General features: G+C 44.5%; 1 protein-coding gene across 3 annotated transcripts in view; it reads left to right on the forward strand.

Annotated features, from left to right (window-relative positions):
- The window catches only part of LOC122946315 (A-kinase anchor protein 17B-like), a 75,293-nt gene that overhangs the window by 16,894 nt on the left and 45,323 nt on the right, over window positions 1–13,076 (forward strand). Inside the window, exon 1 of one of the 3 annotated variants that reach the window (XM_044305863.1) lies at window positions 1,453–1,547. The exons of the other annotated variants lie outside the window; for them this stretch is intronic. The gene's annotated coding sequence lies outside the window, so the exon portion shown is untranslated. Of the gene's footprint in view, window positions 1–1,452; window positions 1,548–13,076 lie in introns of those variants that run through there. 3 annotated transcript variants of the gene reach the window in all.

The raw sequence follows: 13,076 nt of genomic DNA on the forward strand, positions 1-13,076 counted from the left end.
GGTGTCAGGAAGCAGATCAAGGGTCAAATCCAAAGGTAAGCTAAATAACAATAATAATACACAGCCTAAGGGACCAAAATCACAGGCAACCTGTAGCCAGCAGGTTGCCTGTATTTATAGTGGGGAGTGAGGGTCATGTGACGTGGCCAGCATCACATGACCGACAGACAAACAAGTCGAGCACTGAGTGATCAGCTCGGCGCTCAAGGCAGACCTAGGAGCAGCGAGCCTCCCAGCTAGCAAAAGCCGCCCTGGGAACGAGGCTGAACACAGATCCTCGCTCCCGAAGCTAAGCAGCAGGTCTGCGGCTGATGGGAGACCGGCTGATGGTTCCTGATCCCGGCCTGCTACAGATAATCCCTGGTTACTCCTTTGGTACTTCTAGCTGCTCCTGGTAAACAACCTCGGCTTTCTCCTGACCATTCTCTGCTTGTTCCTTTGTACTGCTCTGCCTTCCTGGTTTTGACTCTGTCCATATTCGTTCTGTTTGTTGTCTGGTTGTCCTCCCTGCACTTACACCAAGTTAGGGACTGCCGTCCAGTTGTCCCTAGTCATCAGGACTAGCAAAGCAAGTAGGCAGGGGCGAGGGTGGAGCGCAGTGGTCACTCCCTCCCCCCTGCCTGTGTGTGTGTGTTCATGACCGTTACAGAATAACAGGCCTACTGAAACCACTGTACCATAAATCCTCTAGTGACCCTGACTGAGCATGTGTCAAACCTGACACAGATGGTGCAGGAGGTAGGGGAGAAGATTCGTTCCCTAGAAATAGGACAAGACGCCGCTGCTCCTTAGGTCTCTGGTCCAAACTTGAGCCCTCACATGGAGCCACCGATCAAGCTTCCAGAACCCTTCTCTGGAGATCGGAGGAAGTTTCACTCCTTTAAGGAGAGCTGTAAACTATATTTTAGTTTACGCCCCTTGTCTTCCGGGTCGGCATTGTGGGTATTGTTATCTCCCGCTTACAGTGGGATCCCCAGGAGTGGGCCTTTTATTTACCCCCTGATGCTAATTGTTTAACCACAGTAGAGGTTTTTTTTCAGGCTCTAGGTACCCTGTATGATGAACCAGATATGGCCCTGGTAGCCGAAACCGCGCTGTATGCATTGGTTCAAGGCAACCTCTCTGCGGAGGAGTATTGCACCCAATTTAGAAGGTGGTGTGTTCCCTCAGGGTCGAACGAGCCAGTTCATAAGTGTCAATTCAGGTCAGGCCTATCTGATAATCTAAAAGACCTACTAGTGAGTAATCAGCTCTCAGAGACTCTTGAGGAGACTATGACCCTAGCAGTCCGACTTGACCGACGTGTGAGAGAAAGACGACAGGAATGACAGTTCTCTTCTCAGGTGCTGGTCCAGTCTGTGTTTTGTTCCAGGAGTGGTGTTGAAGTCTCCCCTGAAGAACCTATGCAGATTGGCATGACCAAAGGGGATCAGCGCCGCAGACGTGGGGTCTGTTTCTACTGCGGAGATCCTGACCATTGGAACAATCAGTGTCCAAAGAGGATCCTTTCTGATAAGGCTTCCAAGACCAGACTGCTAAGGGACCAGGTACTCCCAGTTATTACTAAGAGTAAGCTTTTAGTTCCTAGAACCATTTCTCTGGGTTCTAATAAGTGGTCGGGTCAGGCCTTTATAGATTCGGGCTCAGCGGCCAGCTTTATTGACCAGAGGTATGCTGCTAGACAGGGTATTCCAATTTTTGTTTTACCTACGCCCATCCATATCATGGCCATCGACTCCACTCCCCTGGTGGGGGGTACTGTGAGGTCATGTACCTCAGAGATTTCCTCAGCTGTGGGAGTGTGCCACTTAGAGAAATGTTCCCTGTTAGTCCTGGAGAACTTACCAGTCGAGGTGGTATTCGGGATGCCGTGGCTCCAATTACACAATCCTACGATTGATTGGACCAGAGGGGAACTGGTAAGTTGGGGATCTGAGTGCAGCTCGTGTTTGTCTAGAGTACGGGTTGGGTTTTCTGTGGAGTCTGAGGTATTACCCGCAGTCATAAAGGAATATGCTGATGTGTTCTCGTCGTCGTCCCCGGAGGCTCTTCCTCCCCATAGACCTTATGATTGCGCCATAGTCCTGGAGAAGGGGGCAAGGTTTCCTGAGGGGCGTATTTACGATCTTTCTAAACCTGAACGTGAGGCCATGGAAGATTACATTAAGGAGAGTCTCATTAAGGGGCACATTAAACCCTTGGTTTCTCCTATGGGGGCAGGGTTTTTCTTTGTTAAGAAGAAGGATTGTGGTCTTAGACCCTGTATAGATTACTGGAAATTAAACAAGATCACTATCCGGAATACTTACTCCCTCCCATTGATTCCGGATTTATTTAACCAGGTAGTAGGGGCGGCCTGGTTTTCTAAGATTGATTTAAGAGGAGCATATAATTGAATCTGAATCAAGGAGAGGGACAAGTGGAAGACAAGTGGAAGACATACCCCAGCTGTGTTCCAAAATTTCATGAGCGATATTCTTAGGGAGTTCTTGGGAAAATTCGTCATTGTATATCTCGACAACATTTTGATATTTTCCCCTGATTTTGAGAGTCATGTGTTTCATTTTAGACAGGTGTTGGAAGTGTTGAGAGAGAGAACCAATTATCTGCTAAACAGGAAAATTGTGTCTTTGGGGTGCAGGAGATTATATTTCTCGGACATGGTCTGACTCCCCACGCCATATAGATGGATTCTAGCAAGCTTTTGGATTCTAGCTTTAAGTTCATATAGAATTTCTCGGTAATCGCTAGACCACTGACCGACCTCACAAAAAAAGGGGCGGATCTGGAAAACTGGTCTACTGAGGCCTTAGATTCATTTGAAACCCTAAAGGAGGCTTTCAGTAGTGCTCCTGTTCTAACCCAGCCAGATCTTGAAAAACCTTTTATCGTGGAGGTGGATGCTTCTGAGGACGGGGCAGGAGCAGTCCTCTTGCAAGGTCCTGCTACCCTCACTAACCTGAGACTTTGTGCCTTTTTTTACCAGAAAGTTTTCCCCCTCTGAGAGAAATTATGACATAGGGCAGTGATGGCTAACCTTGGCACTCCAGCTCTGGTGAAACTACAACTCCCAGCATGCTCCATTTATTTCTACAGAGTTCTGAGAGCAGCCAAGTAAGGGGGGCATCTTGGGAGTTGTAATTTTACCACAGCTGGAGTGCCAAGGTTAGCCATCACTGACATAAGGAATTGTGAGTTACTGGCCATTAATTGGGCATTTGAAGAATGGAGACATTTTCTTGAGGGGGCAAAACATTGTGTTACTGTTGTTAACAATCATAAGAACCTAATGTTTCTTGAGTCGGCTAAAAGGTTAAATCCCCAGCAGGCTAGATGGGCATTGTTTTCTACACGCTTAAATCTACCTGAAATTATTTTACCAGCTAAGGTCTTCGTAGCAGCCTTGTCTCGGGACATCACGACTGTCATCAAGGATGAACCACACCTAGCTCCGTCATCCACTCCTACAGATAAGTTGTTTGTTCCCGTACAGTTTCGTCTCCAACTGCTGGGTGAGTGTCATGACATCCGGGCATTGAGGGCACTAAAGAGCTGGTTTCCAGATCATTCTGGTGGCCTACTTTAACTAGAGACGTCAAGTCTCATGTGTTGGCCTGTGAGGTTTGTGCGAGGTCTAAGACCCCTAGGACTTGCCCGGCTGGGGACCTACGACCCTTACCCATTCCCAGTAGACCCTGGTGTCATATCTCGATGGATTTTATCACTGATCTGCCACCTGCGGAGGGTAAGACTGTGGTTTGGGTAGTGGTCGATAGATTCAGCAAGATGGCTCACTTTATTCCCCTGCCTAAACTCCAGAGTGCGAAGACCCTAGCATCTTTCTTTGTGGAACAAATTGTACGGTTACATGGTATTCCAGAAAATATTATATCTGACAGGGGTGTGCAGTTTGTGTCAAGTTTTGGAGGGCCTTCTGTCTGAGATGCCAGATTTCTCTGTCCTTCATCTGCTTATCACACTAAAAGTAATGGACAGACTAAGCGCCTCAATCAGTGGGTGGAACAATTTCTCAGGGCATATGTTGCAGATGATCAAGAGTTGTGGGTGAAATACCTTCCGTTAGAAGAGTTTGCTCTGAATAACAGTGTTAATTCCTCTGCTGGGGTCTCTCCTTTTTTTTTTGTAACTATGGCTTTCATCCTCATTTTCTTTCTGGGTCATCCGTCTCCTCGTGTAATCCCGAGGCGGATAAGATCTCCTCAAAACTGTGCACAGTATGGGCTCGGGTTCAATCGAACCTAGATAAAGTTCAAAATTCTCAAAGAGTCAAGGCCAATAGGAGACGTTCCACTGGGGTGAACTTTCAGGTGGGGGATAAGGTGTGGTTGTCCTCTAAAAATCTTTCACTCAAAGTTGCTTCAAAAAAGTTTGTTGTCTGTTTGTCCTCCCTGCACTTACACCAAGTTAGGGACTGCCGTCCAGTTGTCCCTAGTCATCAGAACTAGCGAGGCAAGTAGGCAGGTCAGGGGCGAGGGTGGAGCGCAGTGGTCACTCCCTCCCCCCTGTCTGTGTGTGTGTGTTCATGACAGTTACATAGAGCAGAAGATTAATTCCTGCCAATCATTGCTGAAAGCCTGCTGGGACCTAAGACCAAAGCTGTACCTTGCTTGGATGAAAGTTACTCTCAGTAAAGACAAGTTTGAACTTCACCTAAAGGTCTGGATATCAATTTCTGCTGCAAAATCCCTCTATTACTCCTACTATCACTACACTCAATTTATTGCAAGTGAGCCAGGAGTCCGGCCGTACCCAGGTAGGAGACACCGTTGACACCTTTATCGTCACCATATAGAGACATTATAGGCAATTACACCACTCTGGCATTCCTAACCTGGGACGTGCGTTATAACACCTTGGGAGGGCTCTGTGATAGTACTCTGCACAAGCTGTAATTGGCGTCACGAACAACTACAAAACATAAACCATCATCTACACCTGACCCAGTCATTACATAATTTGGCGTCGGTGCGTATAACCGTATCCTGCGCTCGTTGCATTTTTGGCGTCACTGGAACAGGATCGAGCTGTGTGCCAACAGGACCAGATTGTGTGCCTATCCCTGCCATAACAGGATCCAACTGTGTGCCAACAGGATCAGGTCGAATTGTGTGCCTCATCAGGAGCAAACTGCATGTTTAACACTGCTACAAGGCCTAAGAATTGTGCCAAAACCCTAAAAATTTACTTTATTGCTTTATTGCTGTGCCAGAAAGCGCTGCAAAGTGACCAGCACTCCAAGGGTTAATTTGCCATATTCATGTAATGGTGCCACTTCTTCATGCCCTTCAGAAGTGGGAAAACTCAAGAACGCTCTCTCAGGAGAGTGAAAATGCTGAATACGCCCCCCTAGAAGCATGCCCACCAAGAACTTTGCAATGTGAGCCAAGGGAGTGAAGATTCCTCCCTCTGGGCTCCACTCTCATTCCCTGTACCGAGTGAGAGAGGAGGCGCAAGAAAGATGGCGCTCCCATCACCTAAGTGGAACCAGATGTCCGTATGAGGAGAACCCGTTTATGTGACTCACCTACTAGAGATCCGGGTCTTCCAGCTTGTGAAGAGAGCTGGCCCCAGCGCTTTTGGAGTATCCTCAGATGCTGCGAGTTCCCCAGCTGGTGGCGATACAGCCACCCTTCCTGAACCCGCTCCCGCGGATGATGACGTGTTGGCAGTACAGACCCCGGAGGCTGTGGATCCCTCCGCGATCGCCGAACACACAAGCAAGACGTCCCCCCAAGATGGCCACCAGAGACGAATCTGCCCCTGCGGAAGCCACCGCCAGCCAAGTCTCCCAGGACCCAGACATACCTGCATCACTGATGGTATTTACAGCTCCAGACACGGCCGGGACCACCGCCAAGCGCCAGTTCTATGAACTCGCCATGCCCCTCATTGAATACCTTGGGGTGTCTTCTTTCCAAAATGGGGTCACATGTGGGGTATTTATACTGCCCTGGCATTTTAGGGGCCCTAAAGCGTGAGAAGAAGTCTGGAATCCAAATGTCTAAAAATGCCCTCCTAAAAGGAATTTGGGCCCCTTTGCACATGTAGGCTGCAGAAAAGTGTCACACATGTGGTATCGCCGTACTCAGGAGAAGTAGGGCAATGTTTTTTGGGGTGTCTTTTTACATATACCCATGCTGGGTGAGATAAATATCTTGGTCTAATGCCAACTTTGTATAAAAAATGGGAAAAGTTGTCTTTTGCCGAGATATTTCTCTCATCCATCATGAGTATATGTAAAATGACACCGCAAAACACATTGCCTAACTTCTCCTGAGTACAGCGATACCACATGTGTGACACTTTTTTGCAGCCTACATGCGCAAAGGGGCCCATATTCCAAAGAGCACCTTTAGGATTTCACAGGGCATTTTTTACACATTTTGATTTCAAACTACTTCTCACGCATTAGGGCCCCTAAAATGCCAGGGCAGTATAACTACCCCACAAGTGACCCCATTTTGGAAAGAAGACACCCCAAGGTATTCCGTGAGGGGCATGGCGAGTTCCTAGAATTTTTTATTTTTTGTCACAAGTTAGTGGAATATGAGACTTTGTAAGAAAAAAATAATCATAATTTTCCGCTAACTTGTGACAAAAAATAAAAAATTCTAGGAACTTGCCATGCCCCTCACGGAGTACCTTGGGGTGTCTTCTTTCCAAAATTATGTTATTCAATGTACAGATTGTGATTTAATGTATGTTGGTAGTACATCACGTAAATGAAAAAGCCGAATTTTGGAGCATTTAAATGATATTTCTAATCCTTCTGCTGTGATAATCGCAAAGTCAGTTCCTTCCGTGCCTTTGCAATAGAAAAGGTCACTACTCCCTCTAGAGGTGGGGAATAGGGGATCACAAGAAAGTAATATTACTAACAGAAGCGTACTGGATCTTTAGACTTAACACCAGAGTACCTACAGGTTTAAATCAGTGATCAGGATTGTGGATTGCTGATGAAGTGCATATGGTTCTATTGCCTATTTGTTTTAAATGTATAGCCTTGTCTCATGTTTGTCCCTGTTACACATTGTGCTTTTTTTTTTTTCATATTTTATGATATATCTATGTATATTATTGATCTTGTGTTTCTAACAAGAGGATATATAAGGATGCAGGGACAACTTGAAAAAGAATGTATATAGATTGGGCTATAAAAACTTTTAGTTCACATTGTATGGGACAACAGGTGGATTGCTGCTGGAGGGTTAATTGTAGTTCCGTGTCTCCACCTCCCATTTCCTGGGGAGTTGGGATGTGGAGCTTTGAATTTCCCTGTCCGGTAGACATCATTGTTACGACTAAGGACATTGTTGTCCGAAACGCGTAAACTATTGCTTGCTGTATGGATTCGTCTGCACTTGGATATTTGTTACAAGAATAAAGAGGAAGTTATGAAAAGCACAGTGCCGGAACCGTTTTTTGCTCCGTCTTCTCACCCTTTTGCACGCCCATGTCCAGTTCATTGATACCATACGTGTGACACTTTTTTGCAGCCTAGGTGGGCAAAGGGGTCCACATTCCAAAGAGCACCTTTAGGATTTCACAGGGCATTTTTTACACATTTTGATTTTAAACTACTTCTCACACATTAGGGCCCCTAAAATGCCAGGGCATTATAACTACCCCACAAGTGACCCTATTTTGGAAAGAAGACACCCCAAGGTATTTTGTGATGGGCATAGTGAGTTCATGGAAGTTTTTATTTTTTGTCACAAGTTAGTGGAATATGAGACTTTGTAAGGAAAAAATAAAAAATCATCATTTTGCGCTAACTTGTGACAAAAAAATAAAAAGTTCTATGAACTCACTATGCCCATCAGCGAATACCTTAGGGTGTCTACTTTCCGAAATAGGGTCATTTGTGGGGGGTTTCTACTGTCTGGGCATTGTAGAACCTCAGGAAACATGACAGGTGTTCAGAAAGTAAGAGCTGCTTCAAAAAGCGGAAATTCACATTTTTGTACCATAGTTTGTAAACGCTATAACTTTTACCCAAACCATTTTTTTTTTCCCAAACATTTTTTTTATTAAAGACATGTAGAACAATAAATTTAGAGAAAAATTTATATATAGATGTAGTTTTTTTCAAAAAAATTTACAACTGAAAGTGAAAAATTTAATTTTTTTGCTAAAATTTTGGTAAATTTCAATCAATAACAAAAAAAGTAAAAATGTCAGCAGCAATGAAATACCACCAAATGAAAGCTCTATTAGTGAGAAGAAAAGGAGGTAAAATTAATTTGGGTGGTAAGTTGTATGACCGAGCAATAAACAGTGAAAGTGTAGTGCAGAATTGTAAAAAGTGGTCTGGTCATTAAGGGTGTTTAAGCTAGAGGGGCTGAGGTGGTTAAACAAAAATAAATCATGTTTTAGTGTCTCCATAGTCCGAAAGCCATAGTTTTTTCAGTTTTTGGGCGATTATCTTGGGTAGGGTATGATTTTTGCGGGATGAGATGACTGATTGACACTATTTTGGGTGCGTATGACTTTTTGATCGCTTGCTATTACACTTTTTGTGGTGTAAGGTGACAAAAAATGGCTATTTTTACACCGTTTTTTTTTTACGGTATTCATTTGAGGGGTTAGGTCATGTGATATTTTGATAGAGCAGGTTATTACGGACGCGGCGATACCTAATATGTGTAGTGCATTTTATTTTAAAAAAAAATTATCAGTGATAAATGTGTTTTTTTATTTTTACTTTTTTTCACTTTATTATTATTATTATTATTTTACCCAGTCCCACTTGGTTCTTGAATATCCAGTGGGTCTGATGTCTGTATAATACAGTACAGTACAATATATAGTGATCCGCGGGGATCAGAAACTTCCGACAGCGCTGCAAACCGCAGGTCTCAATTGACCTGCAGTCTGCAGCAAACGCCGATACGGGGGGGGTCACAGGACCCCCCTCGGCATTGTCCCAGGGTGCCTGCTGATTGATTTTAGCAGGCACCCAGTTCCGATCACCGCCTGCCGCAAGCCGGTGATCGGAAATGCACATGACGTACCGGTTAATTTCATCTGCAAATTAGAGGCGTGTCGATAGGGGCGAAATTTTCGCCTTCTTTGGCTAATTTGACAGTGGCATATTGGGAAGAACGCTATATTTATAGCACGAATAATCAATCTTTGTCGAATTTAGTCTGGTATAGCAGATACATAGATGACCTGCTCCTTATTTGGAGCGGGGATGTGTCTGCCATATCAGATTTTGGACATGGACAATATTTAAATGAAAATGCATATGATCTGCGTTTTACATACAAAGCGCGGACAAGAATAGGACATGTTATATTTTTTTAACGGGGCCGCGGATGCGGACAGCACACAGAGTACTGTCCGCATCTTTTGTGGCCCCATTGAAGTGCATGAGGCCTAACAAAAACCTTCCAAAATGCTGATCATTCTATGACCTTTTTGATTAACACCTATATTAACTGCAATAGCACGGGAGTAATCTATGTTATTCAATGTACAGATTGTGATTTAATGTATGTTGGTAGTACATCACGTAAATTAAAAAGCCGAATTTTGGAGCATTTAAATAATATTTTTAATCCTTCTGCTGTGATAATCGCAAAGTCAGTTCCTTCCGTGCCTTTGCAATAGAAAAGGTCACTACTCCCTCTAGAGGTGGGGAATAGGGGATTACAAGAAAGTAATATTACTAAGAGAAGCGTACTGGATCTTTAGACTTAACACCAGAGTACCTACAGGTTTAAATCAGTGATCAGGATCGTGGATTGCTGATGAAGTGCATATGGTTCTATTGCCTATTTGTTTTATGTTTGTCCCTGTACACATTGTGCGGTTTTTTATTTTTTTATTTTTTTCATATTTTATGATATATCTATGTATATTATTGATCTTGTGTTTCTAACAAGAGGATATATAAGGATGCCGGGACAACTTGAAAAAGAATGTATATAGATTGGGCTATAAAAGTTTTTAGTTCACATTGTATGGGACAACAGGTGGATTGCTGCTGGAGGGTTAATTGTAGTTCCGTGTCTCCACCTCCCATTTCCTGGGGAGTTGGGATGTGGAGCTTTGAATTTCCCTGTCCGGTAGACATCATTGTTACGACTAAGGACATTGTTGTCCGAAACGCGTAAACTATTGCTTGCTGTATGGATTCGTCTGCACTTGGATATTTGTTACAAGAATAAAGAGGAAGTTATGAAAAGCACAGTGCCGGAACCGTTTTTTTCTGTTTACTTACTCAGTCTTCTCACCCTTTTGCACGCCCATGTCCAGTTCATTGACATCCTAGTTCTCCTCTGTGCCCGTAAAATCCTGCGCCTGCGCCGTCCCGTTTAGTATTCGGCACAGGCGCAGTGAGTGAAGCCGGCAGCAGGAGAGCGTCCTTCACTCACTGCGCCTGCGCCAAATACTAAATGGGACGGCGCAGGATTTCATGGCCACAGAGGAGAACTAGGACGTCAATCAACTGGACATGGGCAAGCCAAAGGGTGAGCAGACTGAGCCTCTAGGTGCTGCAGCAAGGCCCCACTAGGACCTAGAGACTCATTAGCATATTATAAAAGTCTTTATTTAGAGGGAACGGCGTTATAAGTTATACAGTTATGTACTGCTGACATTAGCACATAACGATTTTTCTGATGACAGAAACCCTTTAAGAAAGCTGGAAAGCCAGGTTCCACCCTCTGTAAAGTAGCACTGCCAAGTCTGCTGCCACCTGCTGGGGAACCAGGTTATTACATGAACAATACAAATGCATAGGAAGAAATGCACACTACGTGGAGGACCTGGAATAAAGACATAAGATGAAATGGTTATTGCAAATACAGACAGAAGCAGGGTGTAGGAGTGGTTATGCCACTTGGGGGCGTTACACATCCTGACCTTCTATATTACACACTTTTTGGGTGTAATATAGCCCTAAAGTGCGGTCAACAATTGAAGTTGCATGCCAGGTGTCAGCAGATAACTATTTGTCACCAGTCAGGAGATTACAGCAGATGCTGACAAACATCTCATGTCTACGGTAATGGTCTCTCAGTCACGTCCTATCCATTCCTCTGCTCTGTCCATTCTATGTCTGCTTTCATCTTCATTTTACTCGTCTGTTCTGTCTCAGTTCTGCTATTGCTTCATGGCCACCGGCTGGAGGAGTCATCACAAAATATCTATTTATTTTTATTTATTTTTTTATTTTAGGGAAGGGATCACTTCCTTGTATCAGGGTTAGAGGATAAAGATTTGTGTAAGGTTATATGCACACGACCGTATGTGTTTTGCGGTCCGCAAATTACGGATCCTCAAAAAAAGGATGACATCCGTATGCCATCCGTTTTTTGTTTTTTTTTGCGGATCCATTGTAACAATGCCTAAAACGGACAAGGATAGGACATGTTATCTTTTTTTTGCTGGGCTACGGAACGGACATACGGATGCGGTCTGCATACTATCCGCCATGAATGGGTCTGCATACTATCCGCAAAAAAAACGGAACGGACACGGAAACAAACAACATTTGTGTGCATGAGGCCTAACACTGTTGCGACTCATTTCCACAAAACAAGTGCTGGTCTGTTCTGCTGAGGATCCAAGAAAACCGAAATTTCACAAATGCAAAACTGCGGTTTATAAATCGTAATTTTGTCTCTGCAGCAATGACATTCACCTCTGTATCAGTGCCATGACAATGAGCCTGGGGGCCTCACAGTGTGTCTGGAGACCTATCCCCGGGACTACATGCCAGCTAACATGAAAACAATACTGCTCCAACATTTACTAACACAATCCGGGTTAACTGTTTCTAAATCATAAAGGGTTTCTACTGAGCTGTATAGATTAAGGCAACTTTCAGACTGGCGTGTGGTGCGGATCCGTCATGGATCTGCACAGACTGATCCGTTCAGATAATACAACCGTCTGCATCCGTTCAGAACGGATCCGTTTGAATTATCTTTAACATAGCCAAGAGGGATCCATCTTGAACACCATTGAAAGTCAATGGAGGACAGATCCGTTTTCTATTGTGCCAGATTGTGTCATAGAAAACGGATCCGTCCCCATTGACTTGTGTGTCAGAACGGATCCGTTTGGCGCAGTTTCGTAAGACGGACACCAAAGCGGAATGGAGACGGAACAGAGGCAAACTGATGCATTCTAAGCGGATCCTTTTCCATTCAGAATGTACGAGGGCAAACCTGTTCTGGACCGCTTGTGAGAGCCCTGAACGGATCTCGCAAACGGAAAGCCAAAACGCCGGTGTGAAAGTAGCCTTAAGAGGGTTTTCCGGGATTTCCATATCAATAATCTATCCTCAGTCACAAATCATCATATCTGGCCGTGGGTCTGACTCCCGGCACCCCCGATGATCAGCTATTCAAGAAGGCTGCAGCGTTCTTGTAAGAATCATGTCTTCCTTGCAGCTCACCAAGCACAGTGCCGCCATTGTATAGTGGTTGCGCTTGGTATTGCAGCTCAGCCCCATTCACTTGAATAGGGCTGAGCTGTGCCTAGGCCTTGTGACTAATGATCGTGATGTCACATTGCCTAAGCACACACTGAGCGCCACAGCCTCTTCATCCAGTTGATCTGATTCGGACCCCCGCAAAACTCATATTGATGAGCTATCCTAAGGATAGGTCAACAATATGTAAATCCTGGAAAACCCCCTATAGAGGGGTTATGTCAGGATTGATGTTAAAATGAGAATCCAACACCATACAGTACATGACAATACATTTCTAACAAAGCTAGAACCAGCCCTGTACCTCACATGGGTCCAGGGATCTCCACATTCACTGCTCCAGTTGTTCTGCCAGATTATCTTCAGCCTGGCAGCTCAGGGAGTGTGTCCTTTCTGCTGCAGCTCTCTCCCCATAACTGTCACAGCTTCTAACATCACATATGGCTGGTGGCAGTTGAAAATTTAAACTGAGCATGTGCGACCACCTCAGTGAGACGGACAAGAAATAAGGAAAAGAACAAACAGTAGGTGGCGCTATACAGATACAGTTTATTGAATAGCTCACTGGCTATACTGAATTTTTAATTACATGCAATTACAAAAGTAT

Source organism: Bufo gargarizans, chromosome 9 (genome assembly GCF_014858855.1).
Source record: "Bufo gargarizans isolate SCDJY-AF-19 chromosome 9, ASM1485885v1, whole genome shotgun sequence".
Lineage (NCBI taxonomy): Eukaryota > Metazoa > Chordata > Amphibia > Anura > Bufonidae > Bufo > Bufo gargarizans.